This window comes from Pseudophryne corroboree, chromosome 6, assembly GCF_028390025.1.
Source record: "Pseudophryne corroboree isolate aPseCor3 chromosome 6, aPseCor3.hap2, whole genome shotgun sequence".
NCBI lineage: Eukaryota > Metazoa > Chordata > Amphibia > Anura > Myobatrachidae > Pseudophryne > Pseudophryne corroboree.
In genome coordinates, this window is record NC_086449.1 from 1,635,313 (window position 1) to 1,643,723 (window position 8,411).

Below are 8,411 nucleotides of genomic sequence, written 5' to 3' on the forward strand. Positions count from 1 at the left end.
GAGGATTCTTATGGCGTATCCTTTCCCTGCACAGGACAGGGTACGGTGGGAATCCTCGCCCAGGGTGGACAAGGCTTTAACGCGCTTGTCCAAAAAGGTGGCGCTACCGTCTCCAGACATGGCAGCCCTCAAGGATCCTGCTGATCGCAGACAGGAAACTACCTTAAAATCAATTTATACACATACGGGTGATTTGCTCAGACCGGCAATAGTGTCGGCTTGGGTTTGTAGCGCTGTATGAGCTTGGACAGATACCTTGTCAGCTGATATTGATACCCTAGATAGGGATACCATTTTAATGACCTTAGGTCACAGTAAAGGCGCAGTCTTGTATACGAGAGACGCTCATAGAGACGTTGGGCTGCTAGGTTCGAGAGCCAACGCCATGGCGATTTCTGCTAGGCAAGCCCTGTGGACCCGCCAATGGACGGGTGATGCCGACTCAAAGAGGTATATGGAAGTTTTGCCTTACAAGGGTGAGGTTTTATTTGGGGAAGGTCTCGCGGACCTGGTTTCCACAGCTACCGCGGGTAAATCTACTTTTTTACCTTATGTTCCCCCACAGCAGAAGAGAACACCACAGTATCAGATGCAGTCCTTTCGGCCGCATAAGTCCAGAAGAGGTCGGGGCTCTTCCTTCCTCGCCAGAGGTAAGGGTAGAGGGAAAAGAATGCCTGCGACGGCTAGTTCCCAGGAGCAGAAGTCCTCCCCGGCTTCTACTAAATCCACCGCATGACGCTGGGGCTCCAGTGAGGGAGTCCGCGCCGGTGGGGGCACGTCTTCGACTATTCAGCCAGGTCTGGGTTCTGTCATATGTGGATACTTGGGCGATGGAAATTGTATCCCAAGGCTACAACCTGGAATTCGAAGAGGTGCCCCCTCGCCGATTTTTCAAATCAGCTTTGCCAGCTTCTCCCCCAGAGAGGGAGATAGTTTTAGCTGCAATTCAAAAGCTGTATCAACAGCAAGTGATTGTCAAGGTTCCCCTAGTTCAACAGGGGAAGGGGTACTATTCAACTCGGATGGCTCAGTCAGGCCCATTCTAAATCTAAACTCCCTAAACCTGTACTTGAAAAAATAGGATTTTGGTACTTACCAGGTAAATCCTTTTGTTTGAATCCATAGGGGGCACTGGAGTACTCTTGGGATATGGACGGGCGTAGCCGAACAAAGGCACTGAATATTTAAATTTAGGACTCCCCCCCCCCCCCCCCCCCTCCATATCCCCGAGTACCTCAGTGTACTCTCTCAGTGTTTTTTACTGAGCGAACAGGAACTATATAGAGAGGTTGACAATGGAGAATACCTATAACATAACGGACAACCACAATGTTGACCCATAACCTTACTGTCAACTAAACAGTTGACACCATAACCATAACATTTGAACCAATCGGTGAAAATGTGTTACCATAAGCTCCTCTGAGCTTAATATCAATCAAGTAAAACTTGTTACCCTAAGCTCCCTTGAGCTTAAAACAACCCAGGTAAAACTGCTCTGGGTGGGCGTCCAGTGCCCCCTATGGATTCAAAGAAAAGGATTTACCTGGTAAGTACCAAAATCCTATTTTCTTTATCATCCACTAGGGGTCACTGGAGTACTCTTGGGACGTACCAAAGCTTCCCTCGTGGGCGGGAGAGCTGTTTGATACTTGTAACAGTAGGCAGGCCAAAGCTAGATGCTGATGGCGCCACCATTCATAACGTGCAAACGTGCACGGCTATGTAGCCGCGTCGTAGACGCTCCACGACCCGCTGGGTCTGACATTCCCACAGAACCTGTGGGATGAGCTATTACTGACGTAGGCGATTGTAACTTAGCCTTAAAGTAAGCCTGACTTGTAGTCATTATTATTATCCCACTGGATAATGTCTGCTGAGAAACTGGCTAACCCCAGTTGGCAGAATCATAGAGAACAAACAACGTATTGATATCACGTACTGTAGACATTCGGGACATATATAAACGCGTAATGCGTGTACCACATTCAGAATTCTAGAATGTGCTGTCCACACAGGAACCACTATTGGTATATTGATGTGAAGAATACGAAAGCGGAATTCGTCCGAAGATCTGCTTTGTCATGAGAAAACTCAAATACGGTGGCTTGGAATACAAGGCACCCAAATATGAAAACAAAACCCTTGCCGAAGCCAAGGCTAGAATAAAAATGTTTTCCAAAGTGAGAAACTTAATCCCCATTTGTTGTAAGGGTTCAAAATATGAAAACTGTAAGAAATCTGAACCCAACCTCAAGCCACCTGGCGCTGTAGGTGAGATAAATAGAATCTGAACTTTGGTGACACCTTGTATAACGGTGTGTACAGACGCAATAAAGACAAACGTCTTTGAAGATAAGTTTACTACACAGATACCTGCACCCTCCGTGCAAGTAAACGCAGTTTTCCATACCACCCCATTTAACAGAATACGGATAACTTGAAGGATGATGTCGGAAACTTCCGAGGTTTACGACTTATGTAAGCACACGAAATTTTGTAATAATGAGCTGCCTTAAGCGGTCTACTAGCTCGTAACCTGGTTGGTATAACCGACACTGTAATGCTCTATTTCTTAAGAGGGCGGTTTGAACCCTCACCCCATCAACCGCAGCTGCGGTACATAGGTAATAGGTACATAGGTAACTATGGGTAAAAAAACGTTCCCTGATGTACCAGGTTGGACGTATTATGAGCGGCCCAAGATCGTGTGCAAGTATTCCTTGGAAATTCGAGAAGCAACTTCTCCGACACACATGAGATACCATCAGTATGACTGTGACGAACTGTCTTATGATCCGTTTTGACAACGGAGAGAGAGAGAGAGAGCAGCGGAAAATGGTGGAGCCAGATACACGATGCTGAATGACCACATGAATGTGAGAGACTCCACCGCCACTGCCCTTGTGATCTGTTGTTTTGTACACATACTGAGCTTTTGTAATTGTGGCGAGATACCATCATGTATACCTGAGGGTAACCCCCTTCTGTGGACTCACATATGAAACACCTCTGGATTTAATGTCCAGTTTTCAGGATCCAAATTCTGACGGGTGAGATCATCTGTCTAACAGATGTCCACTCACGGAATAATCTCTTGACATTTTCACATAATGGTGTTCTGAGCCATTGAGGATTGGAGTTACCTGCCGCATTGCCATGCGGCTTTTTTGTTCTCTGTATGCAACTGCCGTTGCGTTGTCTGACTGCCCGTGGTCAGACTGAAAGCGAAGCATGTAGTGCATTGTAAAATTCACGTAGTTCCAGGACATTTATCGACAGCAATCTATCGTGTTTTAGAACCTCTGTCGCTGATTTTTTGTAAACTACAACTCCTGAACCTCTGCGACTCTCGTCCAGACACCCTCGCCCCTCTGTGGGAACCGCGAGTGAAGGGCGGCGAACTAAATCGCTTTAAAACGCATTATTATCTTAACTAGGTGAATACACCAATGTACCGTTAGTGTGCGTGAATTGCACTAATTACTAGATGTACATTTGTTCTTGCTGGTGTAGTAGGTAAATGCTTTGAATTACCGTATTTATAATCTTACCTAGGAATTGTGAACGTGATCTGCCACCGCAGTATACATTAGTAGCGCAAGTTAGAGGAACTTTGTTGATACAGAGTTCTTATGAGCAGATCATCTAAGATAGAGAAACTCTGTTGCGACAGAGTTCTTATGTGAGATGAACTATCATCTTCCAACATCACTTTGGTAAATACCAGAGTATAAGAAACGGTAGACCTGAAATGGTTAATGGTTGTGGCGATTTGCAAACGCTAAAACCTGTGATGAACAAACCGGAATGGGTATATCTGCATTGTGCAGATCAAGTGCAAGTATGCAATTTTGTGGCTCCAATCTGCCAATACTAACCGCAGCAAATCTATTTTCAAACTGCAGTAAGTGACTTGCTGATTGAAACTGCGACGTAGCTGTATGGTTTTGTTACCCCAAACAGAGGGGAATAAGCAACCCTGACTCTGTTGTTGTACTACTGCCTGTATTATAAAGACAGCTGAAAACCCAGCAGAGACCAAATGACTACCTGCCAAACCGTTCGACTGAGGCAGTCATGTCCTTTAATTTGTAACTAGCTGAGACCTCCATGAGTTGAAGTCTGGAAACCCCGCAAAAGTAACATGTAAAGACGCGCTTCCACAATTGGAAAAGAGATCATCAAACTACTGGCTTGCTGACCGTAGCGTCCTGTCGTTACAAGGCGTGAGTGTTTTGTACCACCGCCTTGAAAAACTGAAGTCTAAAGGGATTAAACGCCGGCACAAGTATTCCGTTTTGATACTGGATGCGGTAATGGCTGAATATCAAATTTAGGACCAACAAGCTGTGGCCTTGTCGTGCTGAACTAGCGACGATGAAAAGTGAGAATCGAAGTACCGTCGTTAGAAGAGGCTTTACAGATATACTCTGCAGCTTCTTTTAACAGTAATGTCATTGTTTCCATACATAGTCTAGTGACCCAAATGTTTCTTGGGTCTTTATAATGTTTGACACAGACGCATTTACCAATGGCGGATGGCGTCATCTTGGAAACGATTAAATAGTGGTCAAAGTCTACTAAGTGTAACAATGGAGACATTGACTCACTGTAATTTATCAATGTATGTTGGCAACAACCCTGCACTATCTGAGTGCTGGTCTAATGTACCCTTCTCACTCGTAGTTATCGGTGTGAGATTTGACATAGAATCGTGCATTAAATTATAAGACCAGTTAAATAAACACTATGGTACCCAAAGGGAAATTGGCCCTTTGGAAAGACTGTCTTTTGTTAGAGCTGGCGGAATAACTTCCGAGACTCCGATGTTTATTTGAATTGCCATTAAAATAGGACTTGAAAATTATTTTTAGTCTGCGCTAGCCTTACTCGCTATGCAGACAGACACCACAATAGGCAACGGACAGCCATTGCACGCCTTATGACGTTATCATGTCATATATATATTTTATTGCTGAACAGCATATTAATATTAAACTCATGGTTGTTTCTCTCTACGGAAATCTTTAGTAAAAACCGAAAGATTTATTGGCTGTGAAGAGAAACCAGAGTAATCTTTATGTGAAAAGCAGTTCACATGGCATATGAAACCCGAACCAAATTCCTACTAACACCCCTGCGCCTCTGGTGGCTTAGAGATGTAGGGCAGGAATGTTCTAGAATTATGTAAAAATACAGTTTACATGGCTAACTTATGCTGACCAAAAATTCCCCCTAACACCCCTGCGCCTCTGGTGGCTTAGAGATGTAGGGCAGGAATGTTCCAGAATTACAAACTGGAAAACAACAGGAAGCATGGTTAAAATGGCCCCTTTGCCATGCTGACCGTGATAATCACAGAACAAATTACAAATGTTCCCGTGTTAATCTAGCCTATTATACAGTATAATCACAGGCCGGGTACAACACATGCTCTATGAATAAATATATATATATATTCCAGACATTAATATATTTATACAGCATCAATATAGGCTCAATAGCCTTTTTACAATGTTAATAACAGCCATTAATATATAGGCTCAAAAGCCTATTATACTGCTACATCACAGACAGTAATATAGATTTAATAGCCCATTACTATCAGGCCATCCTTATAAATATCTTATACATATATTTAACCTGGCAACTTCCACCGGGTCTCTTCCCCCCACCGTCTCTGTACTGAGACTGAGAGAGCTGCGGCGGCCGACAGCCTTTGTCATCACCTGCACTGAGGTCTGCTGTGGCCGTTGTGAGGGCGCCTGAGTGGGGAGAGCAGCGGCGTGCCTGGAGCGCTTTCCACCGCTGGGAAACACGGACGCCGGACGGAGCGGCTGATAAATATGGTTTTCCCCCTGCTCTGCTGTGTCTGAGTGGGGAGAGCAGCCACGTGCTGTGCGGCCGGACGAAGCTGCGGCCGAACGGAGCGCTCACCGTCTTTGTCAGACCTTGTGCGGAGCGGCTGATAAATATGGTTTTCCCCCTGCTCTGCTGTGTTTGAGTGGGGAGAGCAGCCGCGTGCTGTGCGGCCGGGCGAAGCAGCGGCCGAACGGAGCGCTTACCTTGTGCGTAGCGGCTGGGCATAGCGCGTCTGAGCTCCCCCTGCTGTGCTGCCGGACGGAGCTCAGAATGAGCGCGAGGCATGTTAACCCCTACATAGCGGGGCGGCAGCCTGCGCTGACCGCCCCGTTCCCCAGCCTACCTTCCTTGCGACGCTGTAACTCCTGGCTGTGACGGGGCTTCTTGTGTGTAAGCTCCGTCCAGTTTCAGTGAAGTGAGTCATGGCTGTGACGGGGCTTCTTCTGTGTAAGCTCCGTCCAGTCTTCATTGATGTGACTCATGGTTGTTTCAGTGAGAGTCATTCTGTAGTCCTGGCTGCAACGGAGCTTCTTTGTGTAAGCTCCGTTCAGCTTTGTAGTCCTGGCTGTGACGGGGCTTCTATGTGTAAGCTCCGTCCAGCTCCAGTCAGCGTCCCAGTGATCTATGGCTGCGACGGGCTTCTTTTGTGCAAGCCCGTCCAGCTCTCTAGTCCTGGCTGCTCTTTTAGAAGCAGTGAGCTGTCTGTGGCTGTGAGGGTGCTCTTTGTGAGGACCGACACGCCATGCTGTCTGTGGCTGTGAGGGTGCTCTTTGTGAGGACCGACACGCCATGCGCTGCCCCTGCAGCGGCACTATCCCGGACCCATGTTTTTCCAGAAACTGGGAAGGGATGTGCTATGTGTAAAAATAAAAATCCAAGTGTGGGTATACCACAAGCCGATGTTCGTGCTGTGAGCACCGAAAAAACACTGGGAGAGTACACTGAGGTACTCGGGGATATGGAGGGGGGGGAGAGTCCTAAATTTAAATATTCAGTGCCTTTGTTCGGCTACGCCCGTCCATATCCCAAGAGTACTCCAGTGACCCCTAGTGGATGATAAAGAAAGTTCAAATTCAAGATGGAATCGCTCCAGGCAGTTATCTCCAGCCAGGAAGGGGGGGATTTTATGGTATCACTAGACATAAAGGATGCATACCTTCATGTCCCCATATATCCCCCTCATCAGGCGTACCTGAGATTCGCTGTACAGGACTGTCATTACCAGTTTCAGACGTTGCCGTTTGGGCTTTTCACGGCCCGAGGATTTGGCGGAAATGATGGTGCTCCTGCGCAAGCAGGGAGTCACAATTATCCCGTACTTGGACGATCTCCTGATAAAAGCGAGATCGAGAGATCAGTTGCTGGAAAGCGTGTCGCTCTCCCTGAGAGTGCTGCAGCAACATGGCTGGATTCTAAATCTACCAAAGTCACAGTTGGCTCCAACGACTCGGCTATCATTCTTAGGCATGATTCTGGACACGGAACAAAAGAGGGTTTTTCTCCAGATGGAAAAAGCCCAGGAACTCCAGAACATGGTCAGAGACCTGTTAAAACCGAAAATAAGAATTTACTTACCGATAATTCTATTTCTCGGAGTCCGTAGTGGATGCTGGGGTTCCTGAAAGGACCATGGGGAATAGCGGCTCCGCAGGAGACAGGGCACAAAAAGTAAAGCTTTAGGATCAGGTGGTGTGCACTGGCTCCTCCCCCTATGACCCTCCTCCAAGCCTCAGTTAGGTACTGTGCCCGGACGAGCGTACACAATAAGGAAGGATTTATGAATCCCGGGTAAGACTCATACCAGCCACACCAATCACACTGTACAACCTGTGATCTGAACCCAGTTAACAGTATGATAACAGCGGAGCCTCTGAAAAGATGGCTCACAACAATAATAACTCGATTTTTGTAACTATGTACAAGTAATGCAGATAATCCGCACTTGGGATGGGCGCCCAGCATCCACTACGGACTCCGAGAAATAGAATTATCGGTAAGTAAATTCTTATTTTCTCTATCGTCCTAGTGGATGCTGGGGTTCCTGAAAGGACCATGGGGATTATACCAAAGCTCCCAAATGGGCGGGAGAGTGCGGATGACTCTGCAGCACCGAATGAGAGAACTCCAGGTCCTCCTTAGCCAGGGTATCAAATTTGTAGGATTTTACAAACGTGTTTGCCCCTGACTAAATAGCCGCTCGGCAAAGTTGTAAAGCCGAGACCCCTCGGGCAGCCGCCCAAGATGAGCCCACCTTCCTTGTGGAATGGGCATTTACATATTTTGGCTGTGGCAGGCCTGCCACAGAATGTGCAAGCTGAATTGTATTACACATCCAACTAGCAAAAGTCTGCTTAATAGCAAGAGCACCCAGTTTGTTGGGTGCATACAGGATAACAGCAAGTCAGTTTTCCTGACTCCAGCCGTCCTGGAACCTATATTTTCAGGGCCCTGACCACATCTAGCAACTTGGAGTCCTCCAAGTCCCTAGTAGGCGCAAGACACCACAATAAGCTGGTTCAGGTGAAACACTGACACCACCTTAGGGA

General features: G+C 46.8%; 1 non-coding gene across 1 annotated transcript; it reads right to left on the bottom strand.

Moving 5' to 3' along the window:
* Window positions 1-4,957: 4,957 nt before the first annotated feature.
* Window positions 4,958-5,078, bottom strand: LOC134938760 (U5 spliceosomal RNA). Its single transcript, XR_010181246.1, has one exon. It is a non-coding gene; the product is annotated as a U5 spliceosomal RNA (small nuclear RNA).
* Between the last annotated feature and the right edge of the window lie 3,333 nt (window positions 5,079-8,411).